The sequence below is a fragment of the Petromyzon marinus genome, chromosome 13 (assembly GCF_048934315.1).
Source record: "Petromyzon marinus isolate PM22_M1 ecotype Great Lakes invasive population chromosome 13, UKy_Petmar_22M1.pri1.0, whole genome shotgun sequence".
NCBI classification, from domain to species: domain Eukaryota; kingdom Metazoa; phylum Chordata; class Hyperoartia; order Petromyzontiformes; family Petromyzontidae; genus Petromyzon; species Petromyzon marinus.
The window spans coordinates 9,757,274-9,769,437 of NC_133679.1; the positions used below are offsets into that span (position 1 = coordinate 9,757,274).

A 12,164-nucleotide genomic window follows, 5' to 3' on the forward strand; every position below is an offset into this window, starting at 1 on the left:
AATCTTGGCAAGACAAGCGCTTTTTAATGACTGAATGTGCACAGTAGGTACTTCGGCACTGGTGGAAAGAGGATTTTTTTTTTATTAACACTCCATCACAAAGAGGTCTTTATGCCCGCAGACTGTGAAACATTGTTTCGCTTGGAACGCTGGCCAAAAGAGGACATTCCTTCCCACAGAACTGTCGGTTCTGGGATCGGCTCATCCGGAGAAAACGGCTGGGTCAATTCCCAGCAGACATTTTCAGAAAGCCATTGGTGACTGCCCGTCTCTCTGCAGAGCACCATTCAGCGTGATTGAATGGCCGCGATAACTGCGAGATTGAAAGTGGGCGGGGGTGGCCCCGGTGGTGCTGATTTATCTGTAGTGCTCGGGCTCGTCGACCCGTGACGGCACGGAGCCCGGGGGATCGGTGGCTGTTTGGTTGTTTAGCCCAATGGCGGTGCCACGGCTGGCAGGATTAGGTTGCACCCGCTTGCACAGCTGTTTACCTGCCATCTTGTCGAAGGGCTTCCAGGCTTCACTTGTCACGGATAAAGTGGACAATTCTCCTGCCCGCCCATTAGCCCTAGAGGTGGGGGTGGGTGGGGGGAGACACTGTGAGAACTACTCCAGTCTCCTTACAAGTAGAGCAAAGAGATGCCAAGAGCAGGCTTTTTCAAACACTGTTATTTCCGCTCATTGAAGCTGTGCAGTGCAATTTTGTCCACTCTGGAAGCCTGCCCCATGGTGTTGGCTATCCTTTCAGTCCTCTGTTTGCTTCAATACTGCTGTAGGCCAAGGCCTCTATTCACTGAAGAATTGTATGACAGCGTGCTGGACCAGTGCTATAAAGCAAATGAACAACGGTTCAAAATTTCCTTATTTACACTGCCCGCCAAGTCACGCATATAAAATGGGAATGGTGTTTTTTTATGTGATTGTGTTTATTCCCGATAGAGTTAAATATTCAACATTTAAGAGGCGCAGAGACAAGGTAGCTCGTGCAAAAAATATAACGATGTGTATTTCTGCTTATTTATTTAGCTATTTGCTCTTATTTTATTTATTTACGCCACACAAATCAACCGAACGCATCGCAAATGAAAAATGCACCCCGTGTTGCAGATGTCATTTTCATTTTAATCTGTTGGACATTATTGAAATTCATGGGGACTGCCGGAACAGGTGTTTCAGAAAATTGCTCAAGCCGAACATGGAACAATTTTATTTAAAGATCAGTTGGAATCAATTTTCTTGCTCAGTGAGCAAGCACCACACTCAGCGTCTGAATCCCCCACACTTCCATTCGTCCAATAACTGTAACAGCACGCCACGAAAGCAGCTGTGAGCAAGGAACACTGATTGCGTTTTCCCTGCTCTTTGTGAAAAGTCTGCATGTTCAAGAATGTGCGCATGGGCTACTTACATTTAGAGCTACTATTAAGCGTGTGTGCAATGGTCAAAAACAATATTAGCCTATTTTCGAGATTTTATTTTTTTAAATACCACGACCTGAATTTAGCAATAGGCATTTTTTTTGGCTTGTGTATAATTGTATGCATGTGTTGTGTGATTGCGTGTGTGTCACCGTTCACACACGCGTGGGTTCACGTCTTTCTGCGTGTGTGTGTGTCTGTGGGGCTGAGCGGTAATGTAGCGGTTATCGCGCAGCGCTACTAACCCGGCGACCTGAGTTCGATTCTCGCTCACAGCCACGAAGAGTGACTATTTTCTGAATGGGTCCTGGGCCTCCTGTAGGTCGACTCAGCCTCAAACGCGTATCTGGTGCGGTGAATAAACATCAGCACTGATAAGACAAAGTCGGCCAGGCGTGGCTCTGGCACACCCACTCGTGTGCCACATTGCCTTCACAGGTGCTCGCAAACAGCACTTGTCAGGATGGGAATCTTGGTCTTTGTTATTCTACCAGCGAGCTGTAGCGTGGGCAATTTTCTCTCCACATTATTTTTGCTACGAAAGTTTGCATATAACGTACACACCCGCACGCAGGAAAAAAAAAGGTTCCATGCGTCTTCACACGTGAGTCATCGTACTCGGCAAAAGAGCAGAGCAGCCGACAGACAGAGCTGCCAGTGAAGGTGGTAGGGTACAGGTGTGTGTGTGTGTGGGGGGGTAATAAATGGCAATACCAGATTACAAGTTAAAAAGAAATGAGTTTGCAGCCCCTTCAGAGCACACGGGAGGCGTGTTGGCTCTCGTCCCAGTTTTCGCCTCCACTCTTGTGGCCTTGCAGGGGGTGGGGGGGAGACATCCACCCGCCCGCCAGCCATCTGGCCATCTGTCACCCTCAGCTGGGCCTCCTCTATCATCCCCGATTACAGCCATCCGTCCGCACCCCCAGCTCGGGGGACCTTTCACTGACTGCTCGCCACCTGATGGGAAATCGAACGCTGACAGGCCCAGCGGGGACATGGAGACCACCAGTCCTGCGTTTGATGTTTTTTTGAGCGCGCGTGCGTGAGTACGTGCGTGCGTGAGTACGTGCGTGCGCGCGTGAATATGTGTGTGCGTGAGTACGTGCGTGCGCGCGTGTCTACGTGCATGTGTGCGCGCGTGTGAGAATGTGTGCGCGTGTACGTGAGTGCGTGTGTATACGTGCGCGTGTGTGTGTGTGTGCGCGTGAGTATGTGTATGTGTGCGTGAGTACGTGCGTGTGTCTCTGTGTGTTGTTCCGCTCCCTCGTTCATCTTTGGAAATAGAAGCCGTGCGCATAATCTTTTGCATTCCTCAGCTGCGAATTGTTTTGTGTGCGAATTTCCTTTGTTCTGTATCCAGGCATTATGAAAGGCATCCAGCTAATGTCAATTGTAGGCTGTGGTCAGGATCTATTCGTAAGTGGTTCCGTATGCCGTAATAGGCTACCTGTGACGGTCTAACAAACGTGTTGTCATCTTGAGACGAAACATACCTTCTGGAAATTACATTTAATTAACTCGAGTTCTTTACTTAAAAATGAATAATTTGTAGGTGCCTCTGTTGGTTGTCTTCTTAAATGTATATTTTTTCACTTTGGTTAACAAGCTTCCCCAGTTGCTGTATTGGTATCAGATGGGGTCTGTGTGTGTGTCTGTGTGTGTCCGGAGCGACGCTCACAACGACGAGTGGAGCGACGGGCAGCTAAAAGGCAGCAGGTTGGCACAGCGGGGAGCACGTGTGGTGGCATCTGCCAGTCATCTCGGTCAGTTAACTCACGACACCTGGCTCTGTCCCGTGACCTCCTGCCAGCGAGCCTTCGACAATTCACGTGGCATCGGTGCGGACCTAGCCTGGCACAAGCACCGTGGTGACGTCACCGGCTATTGTTTTTCGTAGAATATTTAAAATTGGGTGAATACATTTTTTTTAATATTGGGTAAACACAGCAGTTAACATGATCAATATATAGACACGCGCGCGCCCGTACGTACGTACACACTGACCTACAAAGACAAAGATCCCCCGTATAGCCTGTAATAGACTGTAGGGACAAGTGCCGCTAGCGAGCACCGATAAAGGCCGGCACGGCACACGAGGGGGTGGGTGGTCAACACCACGCCCGACCGCCTTTGTCTCCCTCGTGGCGATGTTTACACATCGCACCAGGTACTTATTTGAGGCTGAGTCGACCTAGGGGAGACCCAGTACCGGTTCAGATAATCGTCACTGGTGTTGGCCGTGAGCAGGAATCGAACTCCGGTGGCCGGGTTCGCAGCGCAGCGCTAAACGCACACGCACGAGCAATACAAATGCGGAGGCTCTTTTAACGTTACCACTGTTGTGTGATTATGTAGCGCTGCTTAATGCTGCAGCACCAGGAGGTGTACAGAGTCTGCTCCCTGCCAGATGGTAAACAACATAGATCATTTACTTTCCCCCAGACCATCTGACAAGCGCCTGCACGCAATCTCCACGCCCACGCATACCAAATCCCAGGCACAGCCAAACGTCCTTTATCAAAATGATGTAAATTGGTTCAGCGGAGCGAGCAATTTTACACGTTCCCAGCAACACACGGACTGGGATTGTGTGTGGTTGTGTTTTCTTTTCTTTTTCTAACACCCCCACCGGCAATTTGAAATAATAATAATAAAGTTCACGTAGACCATGGCGAATTTTCTGACGAGAAACATGTTAGAACGTACTACCAATGTTTCATTTATTCACTTCTTCAGCGAGCGCGGTTGAAAATCGCATTATTTTTCTTCATATATCGTGAGCATCGCGTCAGCCTGGACAAAAACGACCACGTTAGCAGTAGGAGAAGCTGTCTAATCTGTATATAAACAATACAAAAACACCCACCTGGTAAATCAATTACCATATATTCACCGCGTCATATTTGCACAAATTTGTATTTCCCCAAATTTGTATTTCCCATATTGACTGTTTCTTCACTTTATAGATTCCCGTCTGACCTTGAAGTCCTCAGAGTGACAAAGCAGTAATCTGAGACCTGCGCTGTTGCAAAATGCAAGTCTCTCACCCAAATGTAATGTGAGGCAGATATTTAATTCCGAAGTGCCGGCGCCAAACAGCACAATAAATATTTCAAGCCCGTCATCGCTAACCCGATGTGCGATGCTCAGCATTCATCATTGTGCAGCAATTCTCCCCTCCGCCACCCCCACATGCAAAATAAACCCCAGCCGCCTCTGCCGTCGCTGCTGCGATAGGCCAAAGGTGTTTTATTTTAGTCATTTATTCCCATGAATAATTCAGCAGCCATGGATGATAAATGTCAAGTATGTGCCGGGGTCGTATAATATCCTGCACGCCATTTTCCTCGGTCTGGGTAGAAGCGAAGGTTACAGTCTGCGAGCCCGCGCGTGATTGTATTCGTACGCACCATAATAAGTTGGACACAGTGCTACGCTCAAGGTTGGGGTGGAGGGGGGGGCGCTGTCCAAGACGCTAATGCGCCCTGACAAGCATTCCGCGATTAAATTTCTAAACGTGGAATGGCATTGTTATGGACGTGCTTGGAGTCGGAACCAAAGGGATGCCTTGTGTCCGCGTCCTATTTAGCCCACAGCGCTGTCTTATTCCCCGTAGAGCTCATTAAACTCCGCAACGTGGCGCGCGCCTCGCCCCACTCCCCGTTGATTGCCCTGCCGTGCTCGTTCGCTCGCTCGCCCGCCGCACTTCTTCGCCACGCACGCCGCTTTATTAATTCATAAATGCTTTGCCTCCGCGCTTGTGAAGGGTGATTGCCGGAGCATCTAAAACATGAGCGAGAATTAACCCCCCCCCCCCTTTCGCGAGGATTAACCCACCCCCCCCCCTTTCGCGAGGATTAACCCCCCCCCCACTTCGCGAGGAATCGCTCGACCCCTTGACATCATCGGCGCTTGCGCGCTCAGTTGCTCCCCCGTTCTTACCCTAGCCCCCCCCCCACCTCCCCTCGTGCACTTGCCTGCAGCGCACGTGTTTATTAAACAAATTGTGACAATAATGAGAGGTTAATGAATCGCTCAAGAAAATCCTTGGGCAGGTTGAATATTAATAGTCAATTATTAGTCGCGCGTAATTCATACCGCCACCCTCCAGAAAAAAAAATCGGAGATTGAGATGTGAAGCGGTGCACCGAACAGCAAATGAGCATGATTTGCGTGTTTTATTAACACGCTTTCGCTGTCTTCATTTGTAATATAAACACATTACAAGTGCGCTTTTCTGCAGACATGTATTCACCCTCTGTACACTCCACTTGAAATGTGTACTACATTGTGCAAATTCATTTTTTTAAATATATTGTATACATCTGCACGGTAGGAACATGTCATCATGTTGTTGATGTAATTTATCCAGAATGTCGGCATATTGCTATTTATTTATTATCTTATCCGCAAAGTTTAGACAGAAACAATTATCCACACTCAGTGCTGACATTTAGTTAATCGGTGGAAATAAAACTGCTATGAAGACAGAAGATGCTTCTAAAAGTCACACAATTAGTTTTAAATTAACGCTGAAACACGTGCTTATAATTTTAACCGCTTCTAATTGCCATATGCTAATTAGATAATATTCTTAAATTAGTCACTTACAGCAACGATGTATACTGATCGGCAATATAGCTGTGAATTATTACTCCAAAGCTGACTGATGTACTGCGCGCACAAGAATTTAACGAGTCGAACATTAACTTGATTCATTTAGCATATGGAAATTATTACATTGTCAAATAAACCTCAAAGGAGGATTTACGCTGACATATATATTCCAAACATGGGTGACGCAGTTCAAAATGAATTTCCACTTAAAATAAACATCTATCATTACCTTTTTCTACAAAAAGAGTAAACTGTCAAACAAATCAAATAAAAGACTAACGGTGGAACGGCGCTGCAATTCAAATAAATGCGTCTGGCATTCCCGCGTCAACTGGCACAGACAGTGCAGGCATGGAGGCCAAAAACAAACACTGCCCACCACCACCACGCCCAGTGTGTATGCAGAGAGAGAGAGAAATGGAGCGGATTAAGTGTTACGAGAGCTTACGTGACACAAACGTCACCAACGTGTAGTGCAAGAAGCAGTAATCTCTAATTAACTGTGTCACACTCGGCGATGATGCAATTTTGCCTCGACGGTGGAGGTGGTGATTTCGAGCGGGGGTGGGTGGGAGGCTAGGGCAGGTACAAAACAACGCGTAATGAACATCAGCGATGGCAGGGATAGGAGCCATGTTCTGCAAACGCTGAAAAATTAAAATGCCTCTTCCCGCGACGTTGAGAAATAAACCGTGACAAGACAGTGGGAGCGCTCTAAGCAATCGCGTAAATATTTTAACAGCAAAATCCTGGATTTGCTTCAGGGGTGAATAATTCATGAATAAACAAAGATGTTCATGGCTTCTCGAGGGAACTCATTTATCTTTGTTAAAAATGCATTTGTTAAGCCCTTGGAACAATGTGACATGGGTTTTAAGGCCTTGAAGACAGGCAATGCTATTTTAAGACTCCATTTGAAAAACAAAAGTAATTTTTGCATCATTATTTCCCCGAACAATAAACGTAGCATTGCTATTTTACTATGAAAATATGAACATTTAATCCGTATAAATGTAATGCTTTTAAGGTGGCATTTTGCTCTGTCTGTAGAATACAGAGGGGTTTTATTTTTTTGTGAAAACACATTTTATTGGGTCACTACAGGAAATTAACACGGCTTCAATATCGCTGGATTTCTTTGTTAACGCTTCTCTTCTAAAGACTTAGGGGTCACTTGCGCTTAAGAGCAGTGGGGATTTATCACAACAAAGAGATATGTATAGGCTATAAGGACATGACAGATCCTTTCCAAACCATTATAAACACTGCTATCTGTAATCTGGGCCACCACGCTGAAAACCTGAATGGTGGCATTCTGCACGATAGAAAAATATATAAATAAAATGTATAGATATGCACAGGTGCTTCTCAATACAGTGTGACGGCTGGATTCTCGAGGGAAGGCATTTATCTCTGCGGAAGAATCAAGATAGCGTCGTTAAAAGGTACAATGCACAGTTTTAATTCACAGACGTAATGGCTAACCTGTCGTATTGCAAATAATCTTGTGACGCCAATGATATTTGTTTATTCTAGGAATGTATTAACATGCAAAGCGTAATAGTTATGCGTAGCTTGTAAAGGTAGGAGTGCTTTTAGCTTGAAGAAGTAAAACGATGTTGGCATAAGTATATAGAACTGGGTTCCACCTAAAGTCTCTTACAAAATTCATATTAAAGGGGGGAAAAATATTTTCCAGAGATCATTCAAGAGAAAAACTGGAAATGAATTAATCTCCATATTTATGCTGCTTAAGGATATGCAAAGTAATACTGTACTTTTTTTTAACAGATGGGAAATGTGAAGAGGTCAATTTTTTCGTAATAATGTTTCTCTATTGTGGGGAAAAAGGCAAAACATTGTCTGTCATGGTGATGCTTCAGTTCACTCTTCAGATGTTTATAAGAACGGAGACCCCCCCCCCACCTCTTCGAGCTGAGTTCCTGCTGGCAACTGCATTTGCATGTGCGTAGTAAAAATATAAAACACATATAAAAAGTGTGTGGGGGGGGGGTGGTGATCAGATGGAAGATAATGCAGCGGCAGATCAAACAGAACCGCCTCCGCCAGTGACGTCACCTGCAGATGAGAGCCGCTAAACGAGCGAGCGCCCCAGCATGAATCATTTTACTTTTGGTTCCCCATGAGCGGCTCGTTATCAAGGAGCGCCGCACAAAAGGGAACCTAGAACCGGCAAAAACAGTTTAGTCTGGGTTGTAATTTAATCAGAGGAGACGGGAGTGGTAGCTAACCTCTGTGGTGGCCCCAAGGGACAAACTCGTGCCCCCCCCCCATCTCGGCGTGCGCCCCACCCACTCGCCCCCAGGGCACATGTATCTTGAGTCACGCAACCTTGCCATTATCTTGCTTTTGCAACAGACTTCTTGGGGGCCAATTACTGAAATTATTTCCTTCAGGAAATTCGCCTGAGTGAGACGAGATGCCCCCCCCCCCCTTTTCTCATGGAAGTAGTTTTGTGACCGCGCGCGCACGTGTGTGTGTGTGCGCGCGCGTGTTTTATTTGTCATTTCATTTTAGTTTTTAGTGTGTTTTTGTCCTGCCGTTTTATAATTATATAACTTGAGGGTATTTTTATGCATATTTATTTCACTTAAAAATGTGTGATTGTTTTGAGAACGAGTTACCAGATGTTTTGGGGGTGATTTTTCATTTCGCTCTGCTTACGAAACGTTGAAAACTTAACCAAAACGTTCAAACAATATTTACATCCTGGGAATAGATAGAATGGCAAAAGCATCGTTTGATTTTGATGGTCACCATGTTTTTCTTAGGTAACATCGTCATTCTAAAATGTGAATCTTTATTAATCCTGGAGAAATAGGATTAACAATGAAGCTCTTTTTCACGGATGTCCATTAATATCCCTTCCGAAGGATAAAAACACAACTGCATTGGATTAACGAGAAACAATCCTTAAGCTCAGACAAGTTGAGAAATTAGAGATGCTGTTATATGTTGTGCACCGTAGGGGGCGCTCTCATTGACCTTAACGATGGAGGTCAATCGCAATGAGAGCAGGGCTCCCAGAGTAGTGAAGCAATCGACGACCTCTGCCGACTATCTGTTCCATTACTCGACTAACCGGATAACACCAAACTAATTGGGGGAGGATAAATTCCACCTCTATTCCCAATCTGCTGCAAATTCTGATGGGCAGAATTTGGGGATATCAAAATATAACAATAGGTTTTACCCTTTCTGACAATAAAACAGTTTGTGTAAAGAGGTTAAAACACCAAACAGAAATCTTTTGCAAGGAATAATGTCTGCATTAACCTCATAAACTTGTTTTATTGCCAGAAAGACTAAAACCCATTCTCATATCATCAACATCATCTGCCACGTTACACTGGGCGTCCGCTTCATCGGGGTTCCCTGCCTTTTGGAGGCAAGCTCTTGGGGGCGGCCACCTTTTTTTTAAAGAGGCCCAATAAATTGAACTCTAAAAGTAGTCGGTTACAATTTTTAGTCGATTAATCAACTGACCAGCTCGGATGCAATCACCACCGCGAGTCCCCTTAGAGTGCACGAAACAACGAGATTGGTTCTGGGAGATTGGCGAGAGGGCGTTCGGGATGAAAAGAGACCCACATTGGCACTCAATAATTAGTAAACAAGGCCCCACTAGACATTAGCCACGCGAACGTTGATGTGTGATGACAATTTTTATTTAATTTTTTGTGTCTGTGAAAGGTCAAACAGGTGCGATATGAGCTACGGCCCCCTGGACCTCACATCATGGGGAGTGATATCCTGAACCAGTCTTGCACTCCCACCGCCAGGCTGCCCCCGCCCCATATCACCATCCCACATGCGCCGACGAGCACAGTGAAATATGGTCAACAATTCACATGGGGAGGCCTTCATCCGTTTTACTTGCACAATGCATACATAGCAATTGGTGGATAGCAACTATACTGCAGGATTATCTCGGAAACCAACTTATCTTAAAGTGTTAAGTTTCACGTGCTTGAACGATCCTCTCAGCCATGATGATAAATCCGTAACATCGCAAACCACGCTGCACTGATTTCTTGCAGAGAGTGCCTAGGCTATGTGTCACGGGGATGACCAAAATCACTTTGAAAGATTTTTTTTCGTGAAGAGGAAAGAAATTCTTTAAAGTGACTTTCATATGAACTCCAGTTACTTCTCCATGGGTTGACCACTGCACTTTTGAATGTCACCGTATTGACTTCGTTGCATTGCTGCCATCTGACTTCTCACAAACGAAGCTTTTGAACTCGTGTCAGAGAGCACAGGACACACAGCCCTAGCACCCTCCTGCAAGGGACACGATAAGTGCAAGTTGGGTGTTTTTTGGTTGGCATCATCCGTTCTGTCTGATGTGTTTTTCAGGCTGCGTCCGCGTGTCGCCCGGCGTGATGCCCACTTGTTTATTCCACGCTGAAAAAATCTTTAGGAACTGAATTATCATGATGACGATCTCCCAGTACACGGAGACGGAGAAACATCCGACATCGCGCACGAACAACACGCAGTGCCAACCTGAAAAAACACAACAGAGAAGTTTACTACAGCACGGCGGCGATAAAAAAAACAGCCTACGCAGTGGCGCATCTCCCTTTATAACGAAGGCAGCCGCCAGGTCAAATAGGTGAACGCGAGACAACCCATGCATGCATTGGACTGGGGGGGGAGGGGGTGACTCCTTTTGTGCCTCTGCCAGAGCGGCACATGACGCGAGTGGAAGAGACAGGCTCCAGACTCTTGTGAAGTGCGGCAGCGGTGGTGTTGGGGCTGCGCATGCTGTAATTCACCGTGGTGCCACGCAAGGCCAAGCGCCATTTGTGCGGGCCCCCCCCCCCCCCCGATTCCCCGCACTCGGGAGACAAGCGTGCCCTCTGCAGCACCTTGCTGGCCGCCCTTCAGCCAAGATAAACTGAGACAAATGCCGTGCAAACATTAGTGCGATTCATATTATTGGTTCTTTCGGTAAAGTCACGTTGAAGGGAAACAATAAAATGATAAAATATATACAACCAATAAAATTATCACGACGTTTCGACTGCAACACAAGCAGTCATCATCAGGTGTGAAAACCAACGTCAAGAACATTTGAAAGAAGTGGCGGTCTATATCTATTTATTTATTTTTAAACGTTAGCACCACGGATAGCGATTTGACAGTTTGTTTAGATGGACGAGTCCATCTATGTTCGGAAAAGAGGAGGGGGGAGACAAAAAATTAATGTATGCTGTCTGAAAGCCACCGTAAGCGTGAACAATCAATTAAGACCCGAAATGGTTTGTCAAATCCTTCCAATGATTGCTAAGCCAAAATCCATCTTCTCGGTTGAAATTGTCTGTGTTTGTATATGTGGATAGCCTCATGAACGAATCTCTCATGGTAGCCAGATGGCTTACAAAGAACCTCTGTCTTGGAGAAGTCAATGTCATGTGAGCCTACTGAATTATAACAGTGATCTGCCACGGCCGAGGTGTTGGTCCTACCGTATTTAAGGTCTGCTTTGTGTTCACGAATGCGGTCCGAGACATGTCGTTTGGTTTCTCCAGTGTAACTACTACCACAGAGGCAACTTAGTTTGTAGAATCACATCTTTTACAGACGGAACCAGATCACGGATTTTATGTAATGTGTTGAAACGGACCTGGATCTTGTGTTCATTCAAGATTGTGGAGATCTTTTTTGTGATCCCCGCAATGTAGGGTAAAGTGATTGTTTTGAAAAGCTCCTCAAGAGTGTCCTTCTTCATGGTTTGAGTGATAGCTTTGGATTTGATAAACCATTACGGGTCTTAATTGATTGTTCATGCTTACGCTGGCTTTCAGACAGCATACATTAATTTTTCGTCTCCCCCCTCCTCTTTTCCGAACATAGATGGACTCGTCCATCTAAACAAACTGTCAAATCGCTATCCGTGGTGCTCACGTTTAAAAATAAATAAATAAATAGCTATAGACCGCCACTTCTTTCAAATGTTCTTGCCGTTGGTTTTCATACCTGATGATGACTGCTTGTGTTGCAGTCGAAACGTCGTGAGAATTTTATTGGTTATATATTTTATTATTTTATTGTTTCCCTTCAACGTGACTTTACCGAAAGAACCAAGAATATTAATCACTG

At 45.6% G+C, this 12,164-nt stretch overlaps 1 long non-coding RNA gene across 2 annotated transcripts in view; it reads left to right on the forward strand.

Annotated features, from left to right (window-relative positions):
• Positions 1-12,164, forward strand: part of LOC116941985 (uncharacterized) — a 130,081-nt gene that overhangs the window by 7,360 nt on the left and 110,557 nt on the right. Inside the window, exon 1 of one of the 2 annotated variants that reach the window (XR_004402747.2) lies at positions 6,889-7,480. The exons of the other annotated variant lie outside the window; for it this stretch is intronic. This is a non-coding gene — a long non-coding RNA (uncharacterized LOC116941985). Of the gene's footprint in view, positions 1-6,888; positions 7,481-12,164 lie in introns of those variants that run through there. 2 annotated transcript variants of the gene reach the window in all.